Genomic DNA, 10145 nt, shown 5'->3' with positions numbered 1-10145 from the left:
GAAATGATAAAAGAAATGAATCACATATAGAACAACTGCGAGGATCGTAGCTTCACTACATCTTAGCTTCATGGCTTCACTTTACTTTCATTACGAGTACTACCATTTAAAAATAAAATCTCCGTTTAAAGAAGCAAATTAAGCGGTTCGAACGTCCTGCTTTTCCTGTGCTTACTATTTGTTACGTCATCAAATGATTTCTTTGTGCTCTTTGTTTAAGGCTATTATATGCTTATGATTGTGCTCGTGTCGGTGAAAACCAGGCTTAAACAATCACCAGACATTAAATAAGCGTTCTCATACATCAAAGCATCAACAGCAAGACCTTCGAAACGCGTAAGAGCGACAGGGTAGTTTTGTCTTTCGACGAGCAAGGTAATTGACCAATATTGACCACGCGAGTGGTGTAAAGTAACGAGTTTCAGGTCGCGCTATTTACAGAAGGACTCAAGCAAAAAGTGTTTTTAAAATTTTTTACCACGTAGGTTACCCACGCAGCTCGAACACGGGCAAGAATGCTCGAGGGCTGCCGTTCAAAACCAAAGAAACAAACAAAAAAATCAAAGTTTTGCGACTTCTTGAAGTTTTATTTTTATATAATACTTAGCTTAATGTTACATTGTATTTTTTTTCTGAAGCAAAATGGTGCCACTTTACATTCACAAATGTTGAACTGGGGTTTTTTCAGTCACCTGTATAGGAAGTGCCCACCTCAACACAGTGAAAGAGAGCAAGCAATGGAGACTGCCCATGTGGAAGCAGAAAGCACTCCGCCTATCATTTAAGACCTACAACTTAGAAGATGCCCAACGTGCACTGCGAACAATTGACTGTAGGTCTTTGCTTATCCAAATCCTTCAATGGCACTACAGAAATAAGCACAAGCAAACGCCAGTTGTTAGGTCGTGCTGCGCTGGAAGCCGCAAAGAGCAAGACAACAGCAAAGCTTCCCACTCTTCGCTCTCAAGTTGACATTAGCACTGGACAGGGGAGAGCAACTAGAGAGTGTGAACTTATTTGGTGTCCAGTATTTGACAGTTCCACCAGTGGTATGCTAGCATTACGAATGTTTGTCGGAAAAGTCCATTTTTAAAATCATTCACTGGAGAAAACTGTAGCTTTATTACATTCGATGCAAGTAACTTTCTTGACGAAATGTAAAATTGACAGTCACCTTCCATCACATCAAGTTCATCGTTGTATTTCTAATGTAGAGAATTTAGAAAGCAATAAGCTTCACAAAGCTATGCATTTCGGGATAAACAACCCAAAAGGAGAGTTTGTTGTTAGTTAGAGACTGAAATTATTGGTTGTGAGGTTCCCTACAGTAATTTTTGTTTCTCTAAGTTTTGAAACACCTGGAGAGAAAACTCTCACAGAGCTGTAGGCTAAAAAGACCGTCTGCTTCCCTGCTGTCGTGCTGAAAGAGAACTAAAAAGAAATCAGTTACTTGGAATTTTAGAAGTCTTCTTCATTGCTCACAGATAATTTTGTATCACGTTTTCAACTGAAACGCAAGAGGAGAAACTCTCTGAGTTGCAAACTAAAAGACCAAGTTTCTCTGTTTCAGGGTTCAAGCAAACTTGAAAGTACATTATATTAGTCTTATATTTGTTTTATTTCCCCTCGAAACACCTGGCGAGAAACTCTCACAGAGCTGCAGCCTAAGGAGACCAAGTTGCTCTGTTGTTTCAGGGTCCAAGCATATTTGAAATTACATTACATTAGCCTTGTATTTTTCTTATTTCCACTGAAACACCTGGAGAGAAACTCTCACAGAGCTGCAGCCTAAAGAGACCAAGCTTCTCTGTTGTTTCAGGGTCCAAGCAAAATTGAGAGTACATTGCATTAGTCTTATCTTTGTTTTATTTCCACTGAAACACTTGGAGAGAAACTCTCACAGAGCTGCAGCCTAAAGAGACCAAGCTTCCCTGTTGTTTCAGGGTCCAAGCAAAATTGAAAGTACCGGTACATTATATTAGTCTTATATTTGTTTTATTTCCACTGAAACACCTGGAGAGAAACTCTCACAGAGCTGCAGCCTAAAGAGACCAAGCTTCTCTGTTGTTTCAGGGTCCAAGCAAAATTGATAGTACATTGCATTAGTCTTATCTTTGTTTTATTTCCACTGAAACACCTGGAGAGAAACTCTCACAGAGCTGCAGCCTAAAGAGACCAAGCCTCTCTGTTGTCTCAGAAGGAACAAACCTAACAACATATAAATACATGTACTTCAAACAGATGGCTTGGAGAAATTCAGTTCTAGAAAGATAATGTTCTTGTTGTAAACTAAGCTTTTGCATTAAGAAACATACCTACTGGGGGGCGGGGGCACACTCTGCAGACTGAGACAGCAGTGTTACCTCTGTTGTTACAGGCCCTGTTGGGGACCTGCATTGTTGTGTTTATACACCCCACACACATTTACAATAATAAAATTATCACATGTGGATATTCATGAGTTAATCAAATAAATTAATAAATAATATAATTTTTATAGCTTATAACTTGTTAGGTGAAAATTAGAACAGGTAACAGTAATTATTATTCTGATGTGTCCAAAATGTTGAATAACTGTTTTACCTATGCAGTATCTGTATAGGTGCAACTGCATCTCTAAAATTAAACTTCACATTGCTTTAGTTACAAATTGTATTCAGGACTTACTGTTTCTGTGTTAGGATTTTGTTCCTAATGAGCACCAGGAAAAAAAAAACAGTTTCTCAAAGAGTTGCAGCCTAAATAGACCAAGCTCCTCTGCTGCTCTGGGAAGAACAAACAGTCACTGAAAGTGAAATAAAAATAATGAGGTCAACACACGGTGTTGTTGCACAAACGATCATAATGCTGCAATATCACCAAACTACGTTGAAGACAACCATTTAATTATTGGAATCATTACATGTGAATATTGTGAATATTGCCATTCGAACTGGAGCATGGCAATGGATGCTCCTTTGGAAAGAATGTCTCTTGCCTGCATGCAGGTGTACACTGTAAGGAATTTTAAATCAATAAAATACCATTTCTGGTTCATTCATCCTCATGAACTGAATGAATCAAGAAGATCTCCTAATTACCATGATATGTCATATGGTAGAAAAAAATTAAAGTTATAATCTGCCTCATAATAACTTGCTAATAAGACAAGTTTCATTGGAATTCCTGTGCCTTATGCATTTGACCAGGAAAGAAAAACTTTATCTTGTGTCATACCTGCAAGAGGTCGCCCATCAAGTTTAAGGTTGAACTCACACACTCCTGATTCAGGAATATTTTGATGCAAACGGCTTTGTCGTATTTGCCAGATCAAAGAAATGTTCAGGGTGATCCCATAGCCTGGAAGTTCTGCAGCAAGGGGCTCCAGCTTGAAGAGGTTTCTTGTAACAGAAAAGACAAGCTCTTTCTGGGCTCTCATCTAATTGGTGGTTAGGTGGAGTGCCATATCAGTAGATTCCTAAGAAAAAGAGATGGAAATAGATAAGACTGAATGAGCCCAGAACATTAACCTGATTTAATTCAAGTTCAAATTAAACTGTTTTATTTGTATAAGAAAATTCTGAAAGAAACAAACAGTTATGGAAATCCGTGATTTGACTTAGATTTGTTTTTCCCCCCCCCCCCCCCCCCCACAATCCAAGTACAACATAAGAATGAAATTATTATCATCACCAACAGTAACCAAAGGATAAATAGGCAATAAATGAGAGAAAAGAAACTTACCCCAGTGCGACCAATGTTCAGAAAATTCATACATGTTCTGTATCGCTTTCCTTGCACCTTCCTTTTGGGCGACGGTGTTTAATTAAGGCAGTCGATATTACATATTTGATGTAATCTTTTCTGCCTTGCTCGCAGTAAAGGAAGCCATAACCAAAGGCCTTTCCCAGAAGAGTTCCGACTGAATTAAGTCGGTCCTGAACCTCATCCACGCATTTCTTCCTCTCAAACATGATGGAGGGGGACATGGGGATTTGCGGTGTTGCGGTGTTGATGGTTTTTTCAATGCGGTGATGCGGTGAATAAAATCTCAATTTGCGGTGTTGCGGTGATCGCAAACCCAACGGTGTGCGATGTTTGTGTTTCTCAAGCTACGGTGTTCGGTGAAATGAAATCATTTGCGGTGCTGTGGTTTCTTGTTTGATCTTTCTCGGACCTAAATTCAGCACGTAAACTTCGTTAATCCGTGATAATTTATGACAAGCAGGTACCATCGTGTTTAATTTGTAATAAAATACAGACCAACATTGTCGAGTTAATCTTCAATACGATTAAGCTGCTAATGAGAAGCTGTTTTCGTTGATAAATACGTAATTTGATAAGTAACTTGACCGCTGCTACCAGGAGTTTTTTTTTTTTTTCGTAGAAAATTGTTTAGGTATAAACGTGTTATGTCAAGTGTAGACGTTAAAATCATGTAGCTAAAAATAATTGTTGCGGTGACGGTGTTTCGTCGACTTTTCTTGCGGTGATGCGGTGTTCGTTAATTTTTTTTGCGGTGTTGCGGTGTTTAGGGCCCCCCCATGCCCCCCTCATGATGAGCTGCATGATGAGCCATTCTTTGATGGAGGAGTATCGGGCACATTGGCGGGAAAGCGATTACTTCCCGCCAATTCTTCGATCGGAAGGGCACTGATCACGTCTTTGATGGCTTTAAATTAGATTGAGAACAATACTTTCTTATCATTTTGAGTACTCTTCCTTAATGTTCTGACCACAATCCCGAAAATTGTCGACACAATGACCATGTCCTTCTTCCAAGTCGACCCAAACAAACTCGGAAGCCCTCGAGCGCCATTGTAATCGACCAACTCGTAGATGGAAACTTCCATCACCTCATCTTTAAGCAGGGCCCCTGCACTGAAATCTCGCGGCCTTCTAAACCACTCACTCGATACAGCATACCAGTGTTTCGACAGGCAAAGGGAAGACCCGAAAAGTCGACTGAGCCGAAGAAAATACGGCGGTGAATGATCGTTTGCCGCCATGCTCTCAGGCCAAATCTTTGAATTTCGCGAGAAGGTATCGTGTTTATAATAATATTAACTACTTTAACACGTCATTCCCCTTTTTTGTTCAAGATAGCTGCTTTCCATCTGGGGTTAAAGCAGTGACAACTGCATTACCGCAAATTACCTGGTAATGACAGATGTTTTAATGTTATTAGCAACCAAGACCGGAAATTAGATACCATGCCCTGCTGGGAATTTCAGAATCGCATGAAGCTCGTCATGTAGCAATGCTAACACTGTTAGAAGCATTTGGAGCTTTAGCGTAACTTAGTTGATTGATTGTTTAGAAGTATTTGGTAATCTAGAATTAAGCCTGGACATAAGTGAAAGAGTACTAACCAAAGATGTCTGACATGCCCACCTTTCCCTCCTTGTGCTTGTCTCGATATCTCAGGCCTCGGTTACTCCTCTTTATGGAATTGCCTTCTGTGTTTAAATGTTCCTTTACTATGAGGAGGAGGATTTGAAACAATGCTTGTGACGTCACTCTCGGCAGACTACGTTCGTTCTTCATGTCAGACACCTTCGGTTACTACTCTTTGTGAAATAGAATTCAAGTCAAACTTCAACTAACAGTAAGTCTCGTTTAACTTTCCAATTAAATATGTTGATTAACGTTGTTCAATGACAGACATTTCCTTAATTGACTTGATATTATTTCCTTTCATCGCTCTCAGACATATTCTTGGTTTTCAGCTGACGTCATAACCTTATGCAAATTAGGTTTCCGCCATTCTGGTGCCCCTGATTATAGGGAAATGTATGACATTTTGAGCGCTCACGTTCGAAGTCTTCAAATAATTCATCTTTCCAATGGATATTTCCCAAGAAAGCGACCCAAAATCACTCGACGAGGTACCAGTACTTTCATCCTACACAAAAAAAACCTCGAAAGCCACGTTCGAGAGCGCTATTTGAAGAAGATTTTCTGTCGTTTGCGTAGACCCAGCGGCCATACGGAGCGATCAGTTTGGCTCCTCTAGAAGTCTCAGACTTGCTTTCCTAGTAAGTTTTAGAGACAAGCTACTATACAAACAAGCAGTTTAAGGCCTTCAAAATTTTGAAAGCGTACAACCAGATGATTTCTGGTTTCGTTGCGTCCGTTTAAGCAAGGGAAGGAAATCGCGGGCAAGATTGTTGTTGTTTCTGGCCAAGGTGACTCGGAAGTGTGACACTCGGCGTCGACCTTATCTGTATCAGTTTCCAGTTGGATTTCTTTTAATACCTTCGCTAACTGCTATGGCCGCCAGATGAGAAGAAAAGGCCTCCTCATTCCCTTTGTTTCGATGATTTCCCTCTTCTTCTGTCAAAGTACTTGGTCGATTAGAGTCTCAGTCCTTCACCTTGAGAAGGTGAGAAGCTTTTTTCCTTCGAAATTCGTCCGATTTCCTTCAAACTCAGTCAATTTGGGCGCTCCATCCCTCGCATTCGCCTGTCGAATTTCAGCGAAATCGAATAAAACGCCTCCGAGTTAGACATTTGCTAACCTGAGTATCACAAACGCCTGATACTCAAGTTAAATTCACCTCATTAAATATTCAAAACCGGAGCACCTCATTTGCATCGGGCATATTTAATGAGATGAATTTTCGAAGATGAATTTCTCGGCGACGTTGTGGTTTAATCGGTCGAAATTGAGCACACTTGTTCGAGGGGTTCAAGCGCTTCGGTGGTGTGAATTGGGAAGACATCGGTGGAAACCCGGCCGAGAAACGCTTTATCGCAAAAAAGCCAACTTTCGACAAATTCTGACTCGCTCGCCTTTTACCCTAAAACCCTGAACCAACGCGTGCTAAATCGCTGCGAAAGCTTTACAGGATAAAACACAACTGTTCACAGCAAAAGCCGTTACTGGCAATCACCGCAAAAGCTTTAATTGCTAAACCTGTAAAGACAATTTCAGCAAAATAAGTCCAACCCCACACTTAAAGTTAAAATCTAACATTAAACCGTGAGTCAATCGCTGCGAAAGCTTTTAAATTGTCCTTTGTTCGTTGTATCTGTCCCAGAGTAAGGCAGGCTTCCCAGAAACAAAGTCTTTCGATTTCGTGTCGTCTCGGCTTATCTGTGAAATCCACGCGTTTCGGCGATCTTCTGTTAGCTGTTTTTAACTTTCACCGTTCTTATCAACAACGATAGGTATACGGAATAGACTAATACCTTCCTTGTTTCCAGATTTTACTCCACAGCCAGGTATTATACCGAGAACCATCGCACTACAACTCACTCACATCTCTCTCTATGCGTCTCTGTTTACGATTCGAGGGGCTCCACAATGGCGGTTAACGACGGTTGTCAAGGACTAAGGTCACGTGGGTGAAAACCAAGAATTACCCTTTTCAACAAGTAATGTAGGTATGAAGTAATGTAATAAAATAACTTAATTAAAATTACGAGATAAAATAAATTCTTGTCAATTTAATTCATAGATTTCTCAGGAGAAAAGTGATTTGGCAAATGTTTGAAATCAAGCTAATTTGTTTCTCTACTATAAAGAACATTAACTCGCTGCAGCTACAAATATACAATTAAAGCGATAAAAAGGAAGCTGTTTTTACTTATCTCTTAGACGTAGAACAAATCGTAAAGGAAACTCTAAGCACGATGACATGATCAGGAACAGGGGAATTAAATTCCTCAACCCTGTATCACGTTGCACTTTACAACTTGTAGAGTCCAAATTTACGTCTAGCCAACTACGTTACATGTACAGATGTCAGTGATTTTCAGGGATTTATATAAGTGGTTGAGGTTGAGCGAGGCTACCTCTCGAAGCTTTGCTCATCAGCTTATAAAAGTATCCAAGAACTGTAATTCAAATACTGTTCGTGATGTTCCTGTCTTTCTCTTTCCTCTTCTTCAAGATAACATCTTTTTTTCATCTACTGTTGTCGACTTTCCAACTAAATTATCTTCTTCACGGGAGGTTTCGAACGCTGAAAATACTCTGAATCAGAAGATGTTTAATCTAAAAATTGTGCGTATCCCAAAATTATTCCCGTTTTTCTTCTATAAAAGGGGAAATAGTTCCCTGTGCTCGTTAGTGACGAGAAGAATCTGAGAAGAAAAGGAGACACGAAGAATACAATTTTTCTAAGGGAACAATTTAGGATCAGCTTCTAAAGTGAAGAAATACGTCTGTTCGTCGTCATGGATGTAAGTATTGGGCTCTTTTAACTAAGTGAAATCTCACCCATTTCAACAGGGTGTAATAGGAATTAATGGTGCGCCAAGCACTTAAGTAAAAAGGTTGGTTCAAAATATTAACCCTTACACTTTACCCTTTACCCTTGCAAAACCACTGCTGCGCTAGATGCAAATTCAACGCCCTTCAACGAGACCACACTGTCTTTTCCACAATAAATCAAATGTAACGACGTTGTGGTGAATTTACGCCAGAATATGAACGAATTGATGTCCACAATTGAGAGAATGAGAAAGTTGTCATCCCACCAAAAGACTAATTAGTTTATGGCTGCAAAAATCAAGTGAACTCTATACCCTTCCTTTCGCTTCCTAGTTCGTTTTATATTAACCAGTGCTAGAAATTGAAAAACGTTCCAGGTTTTCCCTGTTTCAAAGACCTTCCAACTAAACCCGTGAATTAGGTAGCCGTTGTAAATCCTTGGTTGCCCATTAGGAAACCCCCTACATCACATGGCGATGGAGCCTGAGCATTCCATAGTTCTTTTAGTTTTAGCATTTTCGATCTCCCTCGCCTACATGTTTGTGATATTGCCTCTTGCATTTTCCTATCTGAGAGTGTTTTGTAAAGCCACAGATACTCACAAACACGGGAAAATGCTCGGTTGCGACAATTTAGTTACAGTTTAGTTACAGTTACAGTTATCGGATATTGACAGGTGAGTCGGGTGCTGCTTAATTAATATGCAATTCATGTTCTATTTTTGGTTGGGTTGTCCGTTACTTTTTTCCACGGGCAACCAGGCTTTTCATTTTACCAAAAACCGGTTGCCTGGTGAACTTTTTGGTGGTCTGGGACGACTAGACCACCGCTAATTTCAAGCAATGTTGATTAACGTTTTTTCGTGTTGCATTTCTTCAACAGATTGCCAAAACTATACTTGTTCTTTTAAGCTTTTCAAGCTTGTGTACTTCCCAAACTGATACAATGGGACTTTTGGAATTGTCATTTCAACAAGAGGAAAATAAAAGCCAGGGGGTTTTCGTTGCAGGTGATCCAGAAACATTCTTGGATAAACCATTTGCGCGCAATCGCACAACCAGGCAAGCTAATCATTGGTGCGTCAAGTCGATTGAGAGGACATGGGATAAGTGTAGAAACAAATTTGTCGATAGGTTCAAGTGTTATACTGAACATGTGTCTTGTCTCAAGCCGAATGGTATGTTTGTCAAACCTTCTTGTCAAACAGTGTACGGTTTCCGAGAGGCCAAGTACTTTACTGTTACTAAGTGCAAAAGTTTACCGATAGATTGCAAGTGTGCCGCATAAATTATTATCACCATTGTCTTTTAAATATATTTATTGAAAGTTGTATCTGTTAAGTCATTTTAAAATGGTTGACATTATCTATTTATGTTTTAGTCGGCGATTGAAATGTAAATTTCATTTTTTTTCAAGTTTTGTTTAAAGTGCCCCTGTGACCAAAAAATCAACTAATATTTTTCTTTGGATTTCAAAACTATGTTAACAAAACATTAAGTGACCCACGTTTTAAGCCTTGATTTCAAAAAGACACCTCTTTATTTTAACTGTAATTTTCTTATTTAATGGTCCGCCATTACTAACATAATGTTATTGAGAGAGCTGGATCGAGGAGAAAATGACGTCAAAGGCTCACTAGTTTAAGAATGCAATACGTGTGTACGCCGCAGAATTAATATGCAGCACGATGGTTTTGGGCTTTCAGACTTTTAAACTCACGCTTTGCATATATAATAAGCTGCGTTCACACGCTGAAATTTTAAGCTAGTGAGCCTCTGACGTCACTTTTCCCTGGATCCAACCGTCTGAGGTCCAATCAGTCAGTTTTGAACGTGAGTAATGGTGGACCGTGAAATCCAAAACTTACACTCAAAGTAAACGGCCTTTGGATAAAAATCAAAGCTCAAAATTTTGCCAGTCAGGTGTTAAGCAAACACACTTTCAAA

General features: G+C 39.6%; 1 long non-coding RNA gene across 1 annotated transcript; it reads right to left on the bottom strand.

The window, feature by feature from the left end:
* Positions 1–566: 566 nt before the first annotated feature.
* LOC138014555 (uncharacterized) lies at positions 567–3856 on the bottom strand. Its single transcript, XR_011125327.1, has 3 exons — positions 3724–3856; positions 3217–3457; positions 567–2785 (listed from the first exon to the last, which is right to left on the bottom strand). It is a non-coding gene; the product is annotated as an uncharacterized lncRNA (long non-coding RNA).
* Positions 3857–10145: the final 6289 nt, after the last annotated feature.

The sequence above is a fragment of the Montipora capricornis genome, chromosome 8, assembly GCF_036669925.1.
Source record: "Montipora capricornis isolate CH-2021 chromosome 8, ASM3666992v2, whole genome shotgun sequence".
Taxonomy (NCBI): domain Eukaryota; kingdom Metazoa; phylum Cnidaria; class Anthozoa; order Scleractinia; family Acroporidae; genus Montipora; species Montipora capricornis.
The sequence above is the reverse complement of the archived record's forward strand: the minus strand, read 5'-3'. Positions and strand labels throughout refer to the sequence as shown.